Source organism: Martes martes, assembly GCF_963455335.1.
Source record: "Martes martes genome assembly, chromosome: 9".
Taxonomy (NCBI): domain Eukaryota; kingdom Metazoa; phylum Chordata; class Mammalia; order Carnivora; family Mustelidae; genus Martes; species Martes martes.
In genome coordinates, this window is record NC_137896.1 from 136,872,843 (window position 1) to 136,892,438 (window position 19,596).

Sequence of the window (19,596 nt, forward strand, 5' to 3'; positions counted from 1 at the left end):
GGCACAGAAGGGGTGCTCATGCATTCACTCAGTGTTTCTGTCCTAGAAGAGGCAGGTGTACTCACTAATAAGACAGGAGGGGGGACTGTCCTCTTGTCTCTGCTTGGGGCCAGCCTGACAGCAGCCACAGTAAATGGGTCCTAAGTCATCTTAGTTGTGAAAAGCCCAGGGGCGCCTGGTAGCTCATTGATGGAGCATCAGGCACTTGGTCTCTGCTCCGGTCATGATCTCAGGGCTATGGAATGCAGCCCTGCACTGGGCTGAGCTCAGAGGGGAGTCTGCCTGAGATTCTCTCCCTCTGTCCCTGCCCCCCAAATATAAATAAATAAATCTAAGAGAAAAAGAAGAAGTGAAGAGCTCTATGGGTGAAAATGAGAGCAGGCTCACAGGGCACTCGAACGAAGGAGGGAATGGAAGAGAGGATGATGATTTCTGTCTCCTGGAGAATATGCTTCCCAAACAGGTGTGTCCCTTTGGCGTCTCTGTAGACAGAGATGCTTACGGGGTCATGCATGGTATTTCCACGCTTCCTATGAGAACAGAGCCCAAGACTTCCATCCTACATCACCTCAAACAATTTCTTTTGCATTTTCTATTCTGCTCATCCTCACGCATTGCTTTAATTTTGTTATATGCCTTTTTTTTTTTTTTTTTTTACATTTTCCGGCGGGCACTGACTTCTCCTTTCCTACATCCAGCATTTCCTTTGGGGGAAAAATCCTTTTCTCCTACAGTCTCTTCAAAGCTCCTTTTATCCAGAAGAATCTTCCTCTTTTTTATAGACTGCCTGAGGTGGCTTAGGTCTCCACAAAAATTAATAAACCAATGATGGATCTAACTTCAGACTGTCTGCCTGGACAGTCACTCTCAGAGCTTGGTGACGGTCTCAGTAATATTCCCGGTGTAAGTGTATCAAAACTAGAGTCATGGCCTGCAGTCTGTCCATGATTTTTGCTTCCAAAATCCATTGCATGGCCATTCCGGGAGAGAAGAGCTTCTAATATTCCTCTGGGAAGATGAGACCTCCTGTCACTGGACAACAAATGACCCAGGAGATGAACACCCACAAAAGAGTGTATAGACAATGAGTTAAGTTGTTTAAAAGAAAGAAACTCAAAAACAAAAGTACCAAGAAATAGAAGCGGCAATGCACAAACCAGGTATTTCCCATTCCTGGTTCAGCAAATAGCACTGATGCCTAGGCTATGCCATGAGTTCTGCCAAACATTCCAAGTTATCTTCATTACCAAGACATAAAGCTCACGAAGCATCTCTGACCGGCCCCACGGGGTCACCCTTCTCCCCAACTGCGTTGTCCTGCCAGTGCATCTCTCCTCCACTGGCACCTGCTCCACATACCCACAGTCTTCCCGTCAGCACTGCCGCATGGGCCGCTGGGAATCCTACCCACCTCCCCCACGCCAGGAGTAGGCATGGGAACTCCCACTTGGAAATGTTCAGCAGCGGATCATTCCCGAGTGAGCCATGTGCAGGTCAGGTCCCCGCACGTGCCTGACGACCGCTGTGTTTGTGGAGTCCCCGTATTTGTCCCCTTAAAGGGTCTCGCATCCTATTCTCCTCACTGCTTTCCAAGAGATAAAGACACTTACGCAGCCGGAATGGATATCTGCATTTACATCTATAGTTTTTACGTTAAATCTTAACTCAGTGCCCCCAAAACGGGTGGGCTCAGAGGTTGCAACTCTGATCTTGCTGAAGCAAGGAGCAGCCCACACTCCAGCAGAGCAGGAGCCCAGATGGGGAGGGCTCAGACGGGGTGCAGGGCAGCAAGCTCCCCGTGCTTCAGTGCTCCCCACAGGAAGGGGTGCAGAGCCAGTCCAGGGGTGTGGGATCGGGGGGAGACAGAACAGTGGTGCTGGATCCCGTACCAAAAGCAAAGAGCTTGCCCACTGGAAACTTTTCTACTGCATTTGGTTCCTTCCAAAACAAGTGCACACCTCACCCTGCTCCCTTCACGGGGATTCCACACGTACCGGAGTCTAAACTGCACCAGGCTGGGCGAGGGAGGTGAAGGGACGCTTCCTGCTGCCCCTGGGGAGATGTGGGATCCACTTGTAACACGGGACCTGGGCTACAGGGTGGGAGTTTCTGTGGTATAGACAGCAGCTCTTGAGGAAACAACAGGATCTAAACACAACCAGGTTTCCACCAGAAGAAACCACGGCACTTTACGAATCCCTTCCCTTAACCAGGTCCATGATGCCGGTTCTCATCACGGTCCACACAGCAATGGGTGTCGACGGGTGAATGAACCCAGAGTCCAGCAAGAAAATCACTTTCTGTCCAACGTCGTGGACAGCTCTGCCAGGCCAGTGTGGCACTCCACACTCCTGAGGGCTTTTTTTCCTAATCAGAGAGCATCCCTGGGGGGATGGGAGCCCTCATGTATGATGTCATTCTCTTCCTTTTCCACAAAAGCATTTATTTGTCTAATGGGCTAAAATGCCTTAGCTACAGCTCGGATAATACGTGGGCTCCCGGGTGGTGAAAATTGTTTCTCAGAGAACTGTGAGCTCCAAGGGCTCTGAATTGCAGACGAACGCCAACAGCAGAGGAGTGAAGAGAGGAGCCTCGGACGGGCAGCCAGGGGTCAGGACGGAACAATAGTGAACAAGGCGGTGGAGGGCACCCACTTCCCAAGCCCCCCGTGCAAAAATGCCAATTAAGGAAACACCTCTGCACAAGAGATTCTTTACCAAATGGAGATAAGACAATGACAGCGCAGACCCCGCTGCGGAGCACCAGGGAAGGTCATCAAAAAAGCCTAGTACACAGAGAAACGGCCCCTGGCACGGTGGCTCTTCTTTGAAACAGCTGCCAGGAATTACAAGACTCAGAAGACGTGAGGCGGCCACTGTTAAGTGTACAGCTCGGGAGAAAACAGCCCTCCTAGCTGAAGGGCACACAGGGCCTGCTCTGCAAAGAACCAAGCAGTGCAATAATCTCATGGCCCTGGACCCTCAGAGGACAGGGGAGGGTGCACATTTGGTCATCCAGGGAGAAGCTGTGTGCTTGACCAAGTAGTTTCCTCTGGTTATTAGACCAGGGGTTGTGCTTAGTACCAACTTTAGGGGGACAGAAAAATCACTTAATGACTCCCGTATTAACTCAATAAATAGTCAGGGAAGGACCTACTATGTGCTGTGCTGGATGCCAGGTGTTGGAAACCCAGCACCATCTGGCTTTGACTGCACACTCCCAGGGCTCACAGCCTAGCAAAGATGGAAGTGTTAGATGATTCCATTACGTATAGCTTGGGCTTCCATTGTAGTCACTTGAAACTCTGAACCCAAGTTCCCTGGCCATGGTAATTAACCTCCTTAGAAAGACACTAGGCAGCGGTGTTACTACAGATTCAAATCCTGCCCCTGCTGCTTAGCGGATGGACAGCCCTTAGAGCAGCCTCAACACCAGTGACACCTGGGCTGGATCGCTCTTTCACACGGAGGCTGTCTTGGCATGGTAGCACATTCAGCAGCGTCCCCGGCCTCCGCCCACCAGACATCAGCTGAGCCTCCTCCAAAGTGACCACCAAAAACACCTCCAAACCTTACCAAATGCCTCCTCTCCCCATTAAGAATTAACTAGTGTGCAAGATTAAAAATTTATTTGCTGCTATTTACTTTCCATGGTCTTCTGTAAGAGGAGTTTGAACCAGATTACTACAGCAGTCCCTAGTTCTGAAAGTTGTTTGTTTGTTTTTGTTTTGTTTTATTTTACTTTAGGGAAGGGGGTATAGAGAGGGCGATTGAGAGAGGACACGCACATGGGTGGTGGGGAGGGGCAGAGAGAGACGGGGAGAGGGAGAATCTCAAGCAGATTCCATACCCAGTGCAGAACCTGAGGCAGGGTTCGATCTCACATCTCTAGTTTGCTAGAGCTGTTATAACAAATTAAGACATATTTCGTGGCTTAAAACAACACAAACTTGTTATCTTATGGTTTGGGAAGTCAGAAGTTAAAAATGGGCCTCACTTGGCTAAAATCAGTGTGTCTGCAAGGCTGTGTTCCTTCTGGAGGGTCCAGGAGGGATCTGCTTCCTTGCATTTTCTAGCTTCTAAAAGCTGCTTGCTTTCCTTGGCTCACAGCTCCTTCCTCCATCTTCAGAACCAGAAAGAGCATGTTCTGTTTCCAATCCTGTTTCCCTTGAGTTAATTGTCACATGGCCTCCTCCCCACTCTGACCCTCCTGCCTCTCTTATAAGGACACTTGTAACCACACTGGGTGCAGCAGGATAGTCCAAGAAAACGTCCTCATCTCATGACCCTTAACTTAATCACAGCTGGGAAGTGTTTTCCATCATGTAAGGTGATATATTCATAAGTTCTGGGGCTTTTGACATGGACATCTCTGGAGGGCCACATTCAGCTGATCACAATGTGTCAAGTAAGTGACACTAGTATTGCTACAGCTCATTGATGTGTTAAATATAGAGGCATCAAACAATCCTTTCCAAGTTTAATTAAATAATAAAGTTAATGATGATGATGATGTCAATGGTTGTAATTATACCTTTGGAACAGTGTAATATGAATAATGTAATACAAAGAACTTAATCTTTGAAGCATCTCAGCTTCCAATGGCAGAGAAGAGTAGATTCATTGGACTAACCCACAGAGAACAACCATAAAACCTAGACAAAATACTTCAGAAGGAGGCAGAGACCACAGGAGGTCTATTCCTGAAACCAGGAAAACAATGGTGACATTCATGAATTTGCAGCTTTTTTCTAAAAGGCACTCTCTCATCTACATGTGGCCAGGGCAGAGCATCCGGAAAGTCTAAGTGACTCCTGGAAGAGAGGGAGCCATGGAGGGTGAAGACCAAAATCTGCATATAAATTCTGCCCAAATTGTCAGTGGACTGCTAGATTCACACATGAAGGAGAATGTCCCTCAAGGCCCCCCACAGAAGACATAGTGGCTACAAGCCGAAGGAACTGAGTATGAAACTCAACTACAGAGGAGACACAAGTTAGCTCAGATTCAGACATGGTCACTGCCTCCTGGGACAAATTCATAATGCTTCCATGGAATATAAATACAGAGTATCTACCTCGTGTCTTTCTTAACACTCAGGTTGCAATGAACAAAATCGCTTGCTCTTGTTTGAAAAGGAAAAAAAAAAAAAAAAACAGAAAAATTAGACCCAAAAATCAAGACCAAAAAAAGTGAACAGAAACTACACAAAAGATGCCCCAGATGTTGAAAAGAGCAGAGAGGAACTCCAGAGCTGCTCTTATAAATACACTGAAGGACTTAAAGGAAAATATGCTCATAAGGAATGAATGAATGTGGAAATGAAACTGAAACTCTAAAGTGAAGAACAGAATATCTGAAATGAGATGTTAATGAGCAGGTTGGAGGCAGCAGGAAAAAGGCCAGCAGGAAGAATACAATCTGAACACAAGAGAGAGAAACATGGCTAATATCAAATTAGTGCAGTCTTAGTAACGTGTGAGAGAATGCCCAGTAGTAAATATATGTGTAATTGCAGTCCAAGAATGAGAAGAAAAGAGAGGGGGGCAGAAAATAAAGTATTTAAAGAATTTCCAAATATGGTGATAAGGATCAATCACAGATCCAAGAAACTCAATGAAACCCAAGCAAGATAAACAAGAAGAAAACCACAATTAAGCCTATCATAAATCCTGCTAAACCATAAACTTGCAAAAACCTGAAGTTAAAGAGAAAATCTCAGATGGACTTAGCTGAAAACAACCCATCACACACGGGGTTGGGGGTGGGGGATGAGAGAGATGACAGCTGCCATCTCATCAGAAATGAAAGAAGCCAGGGAGTCAATAAAAACTGTATATTTTGGGTGCTAAAAGGAAAAAAGCAACTGAGAAATCTATACCCAGTAGAAAATATCCTTAAAAAATGAGATTTTTTTAAAAATGAGAATTGTAAAAAGACATATCAGATAAAAAAGAAAAGTGAGATTTTGCACCAACAGACCTAAACTATAAAAATGCTAAAGGGAAGTTCATCAAGCCTAAAGGAAATAATGCCAGATCGACGGTCGGATGAACCTACACGAAGGAATAAAGAGTTCCAACCAGAACCGGCAGATATTTCAACACATACAAAAAACTGTAAATATGTTTTCTTTTCTCATAATTTATTTATAAGGCATATTACTGCTAAAGGCAAAAATTAAAACAGTGTTTTGAGGGTAATAATGCTTGTAGCCACACTATGTATTCTTTTTTTTTTCCCCTCATGAAATCAGTGTTTTTTATTTAATTTTTTATTTCTTTTCAGCGTAACAGTATTCATTGTTTTTCCACCACACCCAGTGCTCCATGCAATCCATGCCCTCCCTAATACCCACCGCCTGGTTCCCCGACCTCCCACCCCCCGCCCCTTCAAAACCCTCAGGTTGTTTTTCAGAGTCCATTGTCTCTCATGGTTCACCTCCCCTTCCAATTTCCCTCAACTCCCTTCTCCTCTCCATCTCCCCTTGTCCTCCATTCTAACACTAACACCAAAGTTGTATTGAGGATTCCTGGACAGTGAAATAAGACAAGAAAAAGTAACCCATGGAAAGAGAGAACTCACAATCTTTATTCATAGCTGCTGCAATCATCTGTGTGGACAAAGAATGTCCAGAACAGCTACAAGAACGAGTAAGACCACAGGTATGAAGTTACTCTGCAAAAAGAAATATTATTTTTCATTCTCTCAACAAAAAGGGGAAAATAAAATGTGAAAAAATCATTTACAGTAGACTTAAAACAATAAAATTCTTAAATATAAATTTGACAAAAATGAGCTAGTTTTCTAAATTTAAATCAAGTAATTTAATATTAAATCTAAGGAGACAGTGCTGAATATATATATTGCAATCCATAAAGCAAACACTAAAATAATGCAAAAAAACACACAAATTTAAATGAATTTTATATGGAATGCAAAATACATTTGATTAGCCCAAAAGGTAGTACGAAAAAGCTAGCAGTGAGATGAAAATCAGATGAAAACTCCCCCCTCAAAATAAAAAAACAAGTGATAACAGGATGGAACGAATCAAACCGTATCAATGATCACACTACACGCAGACGTGTACAACACCGCAAATGAAATCAAAGGAGGATAGAAGTGAATGAAACAAAGTTTATGATTAAATTGGGGCCCCCAATTAACCCACACTAAAAATGAAGTCAACACAGAATTTCATGTGCCGAAATTATTTTGTGTAGCATCAACATGGCAAAGACAGTTTTATTAAAAAGCATAAATAACACAGTAACTTGCAAATTCCAGACAAACATTTGGAATCTGGGGTGCTCATTGGGGGTCCAGTCCATTGCTTACTGACAACACAGCATAGGAAAGGTCTGCACTCTCCCACTTCACTCGCAATCCTAAATCCCGCACTAAGTCAACCTCGGGAGCATGGGGTCAGTGTAATCACAGGGACAGGGGCCCACCCTGCACCCTCCCAGGGTTGCTGACCTCCCATTAAGTCAGAAAGATTGTTACCCATCTTGGGCAGGAGAAAGAAGACCTGGAAAACGGCAGATACACCCTGAGACAAGTGTACACCAGCATCGTAAAGAGTAGTCAGTTTGGAGAAGACAAACTTTCAGTGCTGATAATGAGCATCAGAATGTTAAAGAAGGGGAAAAGTTAGCCAGTGACTGCCTCTCTCCCTCCCTCTCTTTCTCTCTGACATTTTGAAAAGTTCAGTAGACTCATGTGGGACTGAAGAGCTGAAAACATGGCTCCATTATTTGTAAAAGGGCAAAGTCACCAACCAAGGGCCTCCAGCCAGCAAGTTCAACAATAGATGGCAGAGAACCTGGGGACGTCTGTGACAGGAGGTGGTGGGGGAACCCTTATAAAGCAAATTTGGATTCAGGCAGTGGGGCAGGAGGGTCATGCTGAGAGAGCCTGGAGGAGCCTTTGAAGCCACTATTGTTGCAAAGAATGAAAACACTGCCTTTCCAAGCAGCACTCGACAATGCCCTACTTCCCCGACTCCAAGGTGAGCAGTACGCGATCAGACAAATGACGAGTTTCGGGGTCTAACGGGTAACCACAGGAAACATGCTTCAAGTCCCCGTAACTTGAATTTGGGGGAACACAGTCGTGGCAGGAGCAGGTACTTTTCTGGTTTATTATAAAGCCAGAAACATAGGTGAGAGCCAGAAACACTTCCTGGTGGCCCACCATCACTTGTTCAAGGTAAAGATCACTGAATACAGACAGAAGGCAACCAACAAGCACCAAGTCCTTCTGCATTCAAAGGAAAGCCTGGTTCTCCAGGTGCTGGTAACTGCCCAGGGAAGTCTGCGTACTCCGGCCAGTAAAGAGCCTGGAAGATCCATTCTGCCCCCAAGTCCTGAACACCACTGCGTCTTCCACAAGAGGGCTCTCCAGGTTTCTACCACCCCCTACTCCTACCGTCTCCTTTCTCCCTCCCACCAGCACAGCGAGCTTCACCCAGACTTGCACGCAACAAGACAAGGGGTCCTCTGTCAGACTGCAGGTAAGGAGCAGTCCTACGTTGCTGAGTGCCGCACTCACGAGGTGTCCGAGACCTTCCACCTCCATTTCCCTGTGGTCACCGGGGTTGCTGTGCTCGGGAGCATCTGGAGGGCATGCCTCTCAAAACCGCACAATCCGGTTCACAGAATAAAGATGGCAGCCCTGACTGAGCATGTGTTGTGCATCAGGAGTCCTCCGGATGCCACTCGATTCACAGGTCACGCACCAGGCATGGATGGAGTTATTGTCTTTAGGAAACCAGACACTGAGCCACCAAGTGATGAGGACTTGTGCACAAGGGACTCTAATTTTTCCCTCTGATTTGTTCAACGATAATCACCGTGTCTATGTCGAGCACTGCGTTCGATTCGAGATCTACCCAGACAAACAAACAAGGGGCTTGAACTCCTGGAACTTCCAACACAGAAGAGAACATAGAAGGTAAACAAACACTGGCTCCAGGACACAAACCACTTTTCAGTGTCTCTGTGCCTCTTTTCTTCCTCTCTGGAAAGGAAAAAAATGTTTTTAAATATTAATAACTGCCTTTGAAATTTGAAAGAAGGTTAAGTAAGCCAATATGTAAAGTACCAACCAGGCACCTTCCTTTGATGTTCAGTAAATACTAGAAGATAGTGGTAATAGTGGGGAGGGTCGTGAGCAGTACCCGTGGCCAAAGCAGTAGCCGTAGCAGCTGCAAAGTAATCGTGACAGCAGTAGTAGACATAGTAGGAGTAACGATGGTCAAAGGAATAGTAGTAGCAGCAGCGGTAACAAGAGCAGTAGCAGGAGGGATACTAGCGGCAGCAGCCGTGGAAACAGGAGAGGAGTACCAGTAATGGGAGTGGTGTCAGTGGTAATAGGAGGAGGAGGAGTCGTAGCGATAGTAGCAGCCGCAGAGGTCATAGGAGTGGTAGTAATAGTGATAGTAGCAGCTGCAGTAGCAATAAGAATAGTAGTAATAGCAACAGTAGTACCAGCAGTAGTAAATAGGAGGCGTAGTCATAGTGATAGTAGCAGCCGCAGAGGTCATAGGAGTGGTAGTAATAATAGCAGTGGCAGCTGTGGTAATGGGAGTAGTAGTAATAGTAATAGTGGGGGCAACAGCGGTCATAGGAAGAACCAGTAGCCATAGTAGCAGCAGCAGTGGAAATAGTAGTCGTGGCAAGAGCAATAGTAGCAGCAGTTGTAGCAACAGGAGTACTAGCGCCGGCAGAGGACACGCTAGTCGAGCAGCAGTCGTGACAGCAAGAGCAGCTCCGTAATAGGCGTTGTGGCGGTGGTGACAGTAGTAGCCGCCCAGTACCAGCAGTAGTACCAGCAGGAGCAGTGGTAATACGGGAGTAACAGCAGGGGGATAGGAGGAGGAGGAGGGGGAGGGGGAGGAGGGGGAGGGGGAGGAGGGGGTGGAGGGGGAGGAGGGGGAGGAGGGGGAGGGGGAGGAGGGGGAGGAGGGGGAGGAGGGGGAGGAGCAGGGGGAGGAGCTGTGCCCAGTACCAGCAGTAGTACCAGCAGGAGCAGTGGTAATACGGGAGTAACAGCAGGGGGATAGGAGGAGGAGGAGGAGGAGGGGGAGGGGGAGGGGGAGGAGGAGGAGGGGGAGGGGGAGGGGGGGGAGGGGGAGGAGGGGGTGGAGGGGGAGGAGGGGGAGGAGGGGGAGGAGGGGGAGGAGGGGGAGGAGCAGGGGGAGGAGCTGTGCCCAGTACCAGCAGTAGTACCAGCAGGAGCAGTGGTAATACGGGAGTAACAGCAGGGGGATAGGAGGAGGAGGAGGAGGAGGGGGAGGGGGAGGGGGAGGAGGAGGAGGGGGAGGGGGAGGAGGGGGAGGGGGAGGAGGGGGTGGAGGGGGAGGAGGGGGAGGAGGGGGAGGGGGAGGAGGGGGAGGAGGGGGAGGAGGGGGAGGAGCAGGGGGAGGAGCTGTGCCCAGTACCAGCAGTAGTACCAGCAGGAGCAGTGGTAATACGGGAGTAACAGCAGGGGGATAGGAGGAGGAGGAGGAGGAGGAGGAGGGGGAGGGGGAGGAGGAGGAGGGGGAGGGGGAGGAGGGGGAGGAGGGGGAGGAGGGGGAGGAGGGGGAGGAGGGGGAGGGGGAGGAGGGGGAGGAGGGGGAGGAGGGGGAGGAGCAGGGGGAGGAGCTGTGCCCAGTACCAGCAGTAGTACCAGCAGGAGCAGTGGTAATACGGGAGTAACAGCAGGGGGATAGGAGGAGGAGGAGGAGGAGGAGGAGGGGGAGGGGGAGGAGGAGGAGGGGGAGGGGGAGGAGGGGGTGGAGGGGGAGGAGGGGGAGGAGGGGGAGGGGGAGGAGGGGGAGGAGGGGGAGGAGGGGGAGGAGCAGGGGGAGGAGCTGTGCCCAGTACCAGCAGTAGTACCAGCAGGAGCAGTGGTAATACGGGAGTAACAGCAGGGGGATAGGAGGAGGAGGAGGAGGAGGGGGAGGGGGAGGGGGAGGAGGAGGAGGAGGAGGGGGAGGAGGGGGAGGGGGAGGAGGGGGTGGAGGGGGAGGAGGGGGAGGAGGGGGAGGGGGAGGAGGGGGAGGAGGGGGAGGAGCAGGGGGAGGAGCTGTGCCCAGTACCAGCAGTAGTACCAGCAGGAGCAGTGGTAATACGGGAGTAACAGCAGGGGGATAGGAGGAGGAGGAGGAGGAGGGGGAGGGGGAGGGGGAGGAGGAGGAGGAGGAGGGGGAGGAGGGGGAGGGGGAGGAGGGGGTGGAGGGGGAGGAGGGGGAGGAGGGGGAGGGGGAGGAGGGGGAGGAGCAGGGGGAGGAGCTGTGCCCAGTACCAGCAGTAGTACCAGCAGGAGCAGTGGTAATACGGGAGTAACAGCAGGGGGATAGGAGGAGGAGGAGGAGGAGGAGGAGGATCAGCAGGAGGGGGGGGAGGGAGAGGGGAGGAGGGGGAGGGGAGGGGGAGGAGGAGGAGGAGGAAGAGGAAGAGGAGGACGAGGAGGCGGAGGAGGCGGAGGGGGAGGAGCCGCAGCAGCCGCAGGGGAGCCGCGCAGCCGCAGTGTGCGGGCCGGCACTGCCCTCTAGCGGCCGCCTGCAGAGCGGCTGCGCGCGGGACCTGCCGGGTGCGGCCGCACGAGTCCGCGAGGCCCCCGCATCTTTGTCCTCTTCTCCTCGAGCTTCCCAGGGGCCTCGGGCCGCGCTCTCGGGGCTGGGGAGGCCCGGCTCCGGGGTCAGTCGTGGCGGGGCGGCAGCCGCAGGGTTGAGAGGAGCGGCAGCAGCGACGGCTCCGCGGCGGTCGGAGGGCGCGGAGGGGCCGGAGGGGCCGGAGGGGACGGAGGGGACGGAGGGGACGGAGGGGCCGGAGGGGCCGAGGGGACGGAGGGGCCGGAGGGGACGGAAGGGCCGGAGGGGCCGGGGGGGCCGGAGGGGCCGGAGGGGGCGGAGGGGCCGGAGGGGACGGAGGGGACGGAGGGGACGGAGGGGCCGGGGGGGCCGGAGGGGACGGAGGGGACGGAGGGGCCGGGGGGGCCGGGGGGGCCGGGGGGGCGGGGGGGCCGGGGGGGCCGGGGGGGCCGGGGGGGCCGGGGGGCCGGAGGGGGCGGGGGGGCCGGGGGGCCGGAGGGGGCGGGGGGGCCGGAGGGGCCGGGGGGGCCGGGGGGGCCGGGGGGGCCGGAGGGGACGCGCAGGCCCCGGACTGCGGCGGGGCAGGAGCTCGCAGCGGCCGCCTTGGAGCCGACGCCTGGGAGGTGAGTGGGGTTTGCCGGGCGAGCGCCGCGTCGGGGGCAGAGGAAGGACCGCAGGACACACCCGAGGACCCGAGGACTGTCCAGGGGGCCGCCCCGAGGGAGCGTCTCAGGAGTCCGGGGCAGAGGGCGAGCGCGGGCCTCGGCGGACTTCGAGCCCTGCTGACGGCGGCGCTTTGTTCGGGGGCGGCCGCTGCCATCACAAAAGTCCAAGAGCCCGTGGTTCCGGGAGCGCTGCTGAGACGCGGTCACTCTCCGCACCAAGTCCCCCGGCCTCCCGCGTCCCGGAGCCCACGCAGGCGTGCGGGGAACGTCCTCCCTCCGGCAGGGGCTTCACCTTCACAGTGACGCTCTGGGAAGGTGTCACCTCCCCGGTCTTTCTCTCGCGACACTGGCTGTCAAGGTTAAAAAATGGTGCGTCTCAGCGGGCCCTGGGATGGCCCCGTAATGCCCACCGCCTGGGATTCACCCTCACACCGCCATCGCCACCGAGAGAAGCAGCCGCGTGGAGGCTCCGTGGTCCCCTGCCAAGGTCACAGAAGACGGTGACTTCTGCCTTGGCCACAGACCCCTCTCCCCTCCCCCACACCGGCTTTCACGAGGCACCTGCCGTGCTGGGAGGTGCCCATGACAAGAAGCACGGCCAGCGGGGAGAGGAGCGGCGGCCCCGGTCCCACGGCCATGGGTGAGGTGAGGAATGAGCTCGTGCGGATCCTTCCCTGACCCAGCGTCGCGGCGGGTCCCTGGCCAGGCAGCCTTGTGGGAGAGGGTCCAGCAAGAGGCCCACAGACACTGAGACAAATGTGTTCCCAGCCCCTGCCCGGGGGGTGCTTTGGGACGCGGCGGCAGATAACCGTCAGCTTCCCTAACTCAGGTTCCGTGAGTCACGATGTAAACGGGGGTTTCAGGAAGACGGGAGGGTGGAAAATGACTGAACCTTCGTAACAAATATACTCAGCTGAGTTCAGCACAACAGCACGCACACATGACAAACGGTACTCAGCTGGGTTTCAAAATTAACTTTCCATTCCATCCCCGATAGGGAATTGTTTTTAAAAAAAACACTCAGGTGCGATAACAGTCTCTGCTCGGGTCCCCCCTGACTTCCTTTCTCTCTGGGCTACTCCAGCTCTGCGTGGCCATCGCCACCACCCCAGCCTTTTCTGGCACCCTTTCCTGTGTCTGGACTGACTTTTATTTCCAGAAAATAAGTCTCATTGTGTGTGCTGAGTCTACGCCAATGGAATGACCAAGGAAGGTTTGCTTCTCTTCGGTGATGCTCACAAAATGCCGGCCCCTCTTCATCTACCCCTCAGAGGGCTCCTTCTTTCTCACTGTGCTGCTGTTGTCCTGGCTGCTCTAAACACCTCGTACTCCATACGATCAGCCTTCCCCTCTCTGTGGCCTGAGCTGCCTGGATCACTCTGGCAGACGGTGACAGATGGACGGACCTCTTATCTGCTGACTCCTCCATGGTTGGATCAGGGTCTGCAATTAAAAGACGTCTCTTTCTCTGTTCTGGATCTTCCCTATTTTCTAGCACTTTTTCATCTTTTTACTGATCCCTGCGTACACACACACACACACACACACACACACACAATCTAGACACAAACATGGACTTTTCGGAAAACTGTGTGTAACCATTCTCTACAACTGTACCAGCTCGAGAGTGGTACTTCATTTTTTTTTTAAGATTTTATTTATTTATTTGACAGAGAGACACACAGCAAGAGAAGGAACACGAGCTGGGGGAGTGGGAGAGAGAGAAGCAGGCTTCCCGCTGGGCAGGGAGCCCGATGCAGGGCTCGATCCCAGGACCCCAGGATCATGACCTGAGCCGAAGGCAGAGGCTAACCCACGGAGCCACCCAGGCGCCCCTTGAGAGTGGTACTTCTTAACCCAAAGCTGTGCAGGCTATCCTAGCATTGCACTAGAACCTCACAAGCAGGCTGCTGAGACCAGACGCTTAATACTTTCTAACTTTCTCAACACGCAGTTTACAGTGAGAAACATAATTCTTATTAAAGAAAACACAGTGTGGTGAAGACTGGGCAAAATGAAATAGGTACCGAGGATTCTACCACTGTCTTGGAAAGTCAGTCACTGGGCCACGTTACTGTGAAGAATGCACAACAGTTCTAATCACTTTGTGTTCCTAACTCATACGGATTACTCTCTTTAACTGTCTAGCAGATCAATGCAAATATCTAGATTTACAATCCAAATACATACCAGATTTCCACTCATTACAGGTTTATACGTTTCTAATTTGAAGCAAAGGAAAATAGCTATGAGAATGTTCTGCAATTTTAAAAATTTATAATGGACATTTTCATGCTGTCTCTCCTCTGATGGATCTAGAAATATTGTCCACTGAGGCTCATAATGTACTGAATGCCACTTACTAGAATCCTTTGTAGGATTGTGGTAAACTTGGCAAGTGTCTTTCACGTGTCGGGTATGGCTCTGAGGCAGTGGCATTTTCCTCCATTTGACTCCGGATGCAGTGCTATGGGATTATGGACGACTGTCAACATCCCTGTGTTACCCGCAAGGAAACAGAACCACGGAGAGGTTGAGCAACTCACCTCACACGCAACTAATGATTGGTAGGGCGCGCGGGAAAGCCAGGCAACCCAGAACGGAGGTTGGCGTGTTGACCTCCACACGCTGGTGCCTTTTGATCTGGGCCATCCGACTAAGTCTTTTTTTTTTTTTTTTTTTAAGATTTTATTTATTTATTTGACAGACAGATCACAAGTAGGCAGAGGCAGGCAGAGAGAAGGGAGGAAGCAGGCTCCCTGCTGAGCAGAGAGCCTGATGCAGGGCTCGATCCCAGGACGCTGGGATCATGACCTGAGCCGAAGGCAGCAGCTTTAACCCACTGAGCCACCCAGGCGCCCTCCGACTAAGTCTTTTAACTCTATCACTCATTCTAGAGAGAGAGACGGAGAACTAATCGGAATTATAAATAATTTAAGAGATGAGCCTGATTCCATCTGTTGGCTCAATCGCAGATCCTCTGGTCTTATGAAAGGACCAACGGCCCTGGAGAAAACCAGGCGTGAGGCGAAAATCTCTGTGCTGCCCGGAGGCGGCGGGAGAGTCTATCATTGGAGAGAAGCTGGGACAGACAGGGAAAGAACACAAGGCACAGAGGTCGACAAAACGAACCACAGTGGCTTCAGCTCCTAAGGCTGAAAACGAGCATCCCAAGTCCTCCCACCCATAAATAATACGGTTCTATAAAACCAAGTAAAATGTCTTCTTATGAGACTCGGATCTGCTTGGCTTTGGCTCAATTCAGAAGAAGGTACTTGAGGAAACTTTTAATTATAACCAGAAATTTCTACCAAGAAAAGTATTATTTTAATCAACTTGGCCAAAAGAAACTTAACGTCTGTGAGAAATTAACCCCTTCTCATGAGCTGTGAAGTGAATACTTTTCATACAGTTGTAAAGGATATTTCTCTTGGTGTCTCTCACTATGTTGTTCCTACCTGCTTTACCTTTTTTTGTAGTTCACAAAAGCCGAGATCCCACGGGGTCTCCGACAGCATGTAAGTAGTATCCTGTGTCACAAAACTCCTGGAACCAGGAAAGAGCGATGCTAATAGAGGAGCCGAACATGGATTTATCTGCTACCCACTAACTGTGCATGTACCGGTTCCCGGATTACAGACAGAGCCTCTAAGGCTTAGCCACGCGAACGACTTGCCGAAGCTGCCATATGTATTTTTCAATCTGTCTTTCGTTGTATCTCCGTGGAGCGACCATGTGACCTGAAATTCCTACCTCACATTTGAGTGCTGTGTGTCTCAAGTGGGTGGAGGTAAAATTAAGTGGAATGAACATGTACGATGCAAAAATTCCTTTCCAGAATAAAAATGAGTTCACAAAGGATGGTTTTGTTGGGTGCATTTTGGAAGCCTTGACACGCACCTTGCATGGACAAGCAAGTAGTTAATGTACCCTTTGTGCTTCCTGAAAAGAAACGTAGCATGCGTCGTGTTGTTGAATTCCGGAAGTGCACTCGGCTTCCTTCCTTCCACTGCAGGACATGACAAAGGGTCCCAAAACCGCTGCCCTGTGTAGCTCGCAGTTCCTAACAAAGTTTTATCGTGCGCAGATGGCATGATATAAAACTGCTGGGACCATTATTTATTTCAAAATATTTCAGTTGAAAAAACAGAGAGACAACACATCTCCATTTTCAGAATGTCCTAGAGCAGAAAGAGAATAACGGCATCCAAGATTCTTCATCTCACATAAAACTTCTGATAAAGGCTGTTTGAGAAATCATTATAAACACATCAATTATTCAGACAGTAAGATTTCAGAATCTTCCCAACATGTGTCCCAGGGTCCTCTCGCCGCAAGAAATCGCTACTCGCGTCCGGGATCTTTCCCCTGCTTCATGGGATGCATCTGAGCCTCGGATCTGAGCGCAGCAGAGATCGGCTTGTATCCAGCTCTCGCGTCTGCAAACACACACGACCATCCGTATATTCCTCTTATAGCATCTGGAATGAGTGCGTCCACGGTGGTTGATGTTATGTTTAAAGTCAGATTCATTTACTCCTTCATTTGAAACCCCCTTTGGCTGCTTATTGCCCATGGAGGGCTGGCACACTACAGTCTGAAGCCCAGATCTGGCCAGCTGCCTGTGTTTGTATGATCCTGAGCTAAAAATGGTTTTACATTTTTGTAGGATTGTAAAAAAATAAATAAAAATAATAAGAAGAAAATGGAACAGAGGCTGGATATGGCCCACAAAGCTTAAAATATTTACCGTATGGCCCTTCACAGAAACAGTTTGCCAACCGCTGGTCCACAGAGTAAAATCCAAATTCCTGGTCTTGGCACCCAAGAGACCTCCTAAGTGACGTCAGCACACTTCTCCAGCTTCATCCTTTACCTCCTCCCCCATCAGAGCCATGTGACCAAGTTACTACCCTGTACAAGGGCATCCCCCCGGGTGTCAGAACTACGACAACCCCTGTCTGCTACTCGTGGGTGCTTCGGTCAAGGGTTACAGGAGGCCACAGGAGGGGGGCCGCTGTCTGCTCCGTGATGCGTGGGGCCTCAGCTACAGATACTCAGGCCTGGAGGGATGTCCACACCTGGGAGCCGGGATAGCCCAGAAGCCATGAATGCTGCTGTGGGCAAGGACCTCAGCCGGGCGGTGGACCAGAGCCCCTGCGTGTGACCCCTCTACTGGACCTGAGCTCCCTCACAGCATGGCAACTTTAGGGGGCCTGAGCTTTTGACATGGTGGTTCAGGGCTCCCAATGCAAGGGAGTGCTCCAGAAAACAAAACAGGAACTTCGCCGCCTGCTGATGCCCCCTTGGGAGTGAGGCGGGATCATCCCCACCACATCCTAATACGTGCTGGCCAGTGACAAACCCGTCCCCGTGCGAAAGGAGGAAAAGCTGATGCTGCACCTCAAGGGGACAAGTGCCCCAGATTCCACGGACGGGAGTAATCCCCAAGCTGTGTTCTGTGTCGCCTCCTTCCAAGCAGGTCCCAGCCTTCCTCACCCAGAGCCCCACATGCCTCTTTCTTCCCCGGGAAGTATCACGGCCGGCCTCCCTGCCTGGCTCACTCCTACCCACTCATGAAGACCCGGCCCCACGTGCCCACTCGTGAAGCTTCGACCCCGGCATCCGCCCTCAGGTCGGCGTTTCTGAAGGAGTCCGCTGTGTGGAGCACCGGCCCCAAGTGAGGGGCTCCCCGCTTGCCCTGCGTGGTGTCCCTTCCCAGGGTCTGCGCTGCTGAAACAGGCAGTGGGAAGGGAGGGTTCGCGCTGACCACAGCTCTCCCTGACGTGGAGTCTGGAAGCTCCCCGGGCTCGGCCCCGCGTGCAGGAGAAAGGGAGTGGCTGGAACAGACGGACAGAAGAAGCTACGGCCGTGATGTCTGGGAGCAAAGCTGCGCTGGGATCGAGACGGACCCATTTCCAACAGCTGCACCAGCAGCCGGCGAGGGAGGAGGAGGAGGGCAGGGGGCTCAGGCTCCGGGAGGAAGCCTGAGAGGGGCGCCTGTGTGAACCCACGGGGCGGGCAGCCCGCGGGGCTCCCGGGATGCGCTGAGGCTGGTGAGGGCTGCATCACCGCCAGCCATTAGCTCACTTACTCACATGCAACTCACACGTGACAAAAGCAAAGGGAGTTATAAAATCCCCTTCTGGGGGCACCTGGGGGGCTCAGTCCATGGAGTGTCTGCCTTCAGCTCAGGTAACAATCTTGGGGTCCTGGGGTCAAGTCCCACCTCGGGATCCCTGCTCAGAGGGGAGCCTGCTTCTCCCTCTCCCACTGCTCCTCCCCACTCTTGCGCTCAAATAAATGAATAAAATATTTTTTTAATTAACCATGACGGAAATCTCTCTGCACGTTTTCCGCGTGGGATGGCCTCCTCCGAGGGAACACTTGGGATCTGTGTGTTCCTCTTCTGCGGACTCCAGCTGCCCTTCTCAGAGCCGCCACAGGCTCAGGGCCCTCACCCCGCACCTGCCGGCGGGCCGCACGGGCTGCCGGTGCACGGCCACAGCTCGGCCAGCGACACTGCCGGGAATGGCTCTTGGAGCACTTGGCGCCTCCACACCGGGCCATGGGTGGGGGAGGGGAGCCATCCGCCAGTGCACCGAGGCCCACTCGGCCCCCGCCTCATCCGGTGAGCTTCGGGCTGTCCAAAGCCAGGAAATCAAACCATTAAGTTCGTTCAAGATTCAAAAGTCTTTAAATTAGAGCAGAGGCCAAAAGCAGCTTCCCTAGGAGTTAAGCACATACATTTTAGCACATGGATTTGGCACTGATTGTGCATACCCAAGAGCCTTTGTGCTTTTTTCCCATTTTTTTAAGTAAATATGGGTAGACCAGGCCCTGTTGTAGACCGTAGGGATGAAGACCCCTCCCTTTAGGAGCAGCTCACGTTCTAGTGTGGGGACGGACAACACGAATTAACAAAATGCAGAGTCTCAGATGGTGGCAAGGGCAGCAGAGGAGACAAACCACTGACAAGAAGCAGGGACTGTCACGAGCCTCCGGCATTGTGTCAGCAGGACCGAGAGCCGCGGCAATGGAGGGAGGGTGAGCCAGCAGACACCTGCGTGCAGACACACCTGGCCCGGCCCTGGGGACCCCCTGTTTGAGGAGAGTGGGGAGCCCCTTGGTGTGCAGACCGGGAGCCCCAGCACACAGAGGAGGAGGCCATGAGGGCGGGGGCTGCTCGGGGTCCCGCAGGCAATGCCAACCACCAGCGTTCACGCGGAGGACATGGGGCGTTCTCAGAGTTGTGCACAGAGGAGGGACATGGCTTGAAAGGGCCCCTCAGGCCGCCTGATGGAGGAGCGGGCGTCTAGACAGCGGCCCAGAGGAGGGGTGTGGTCGG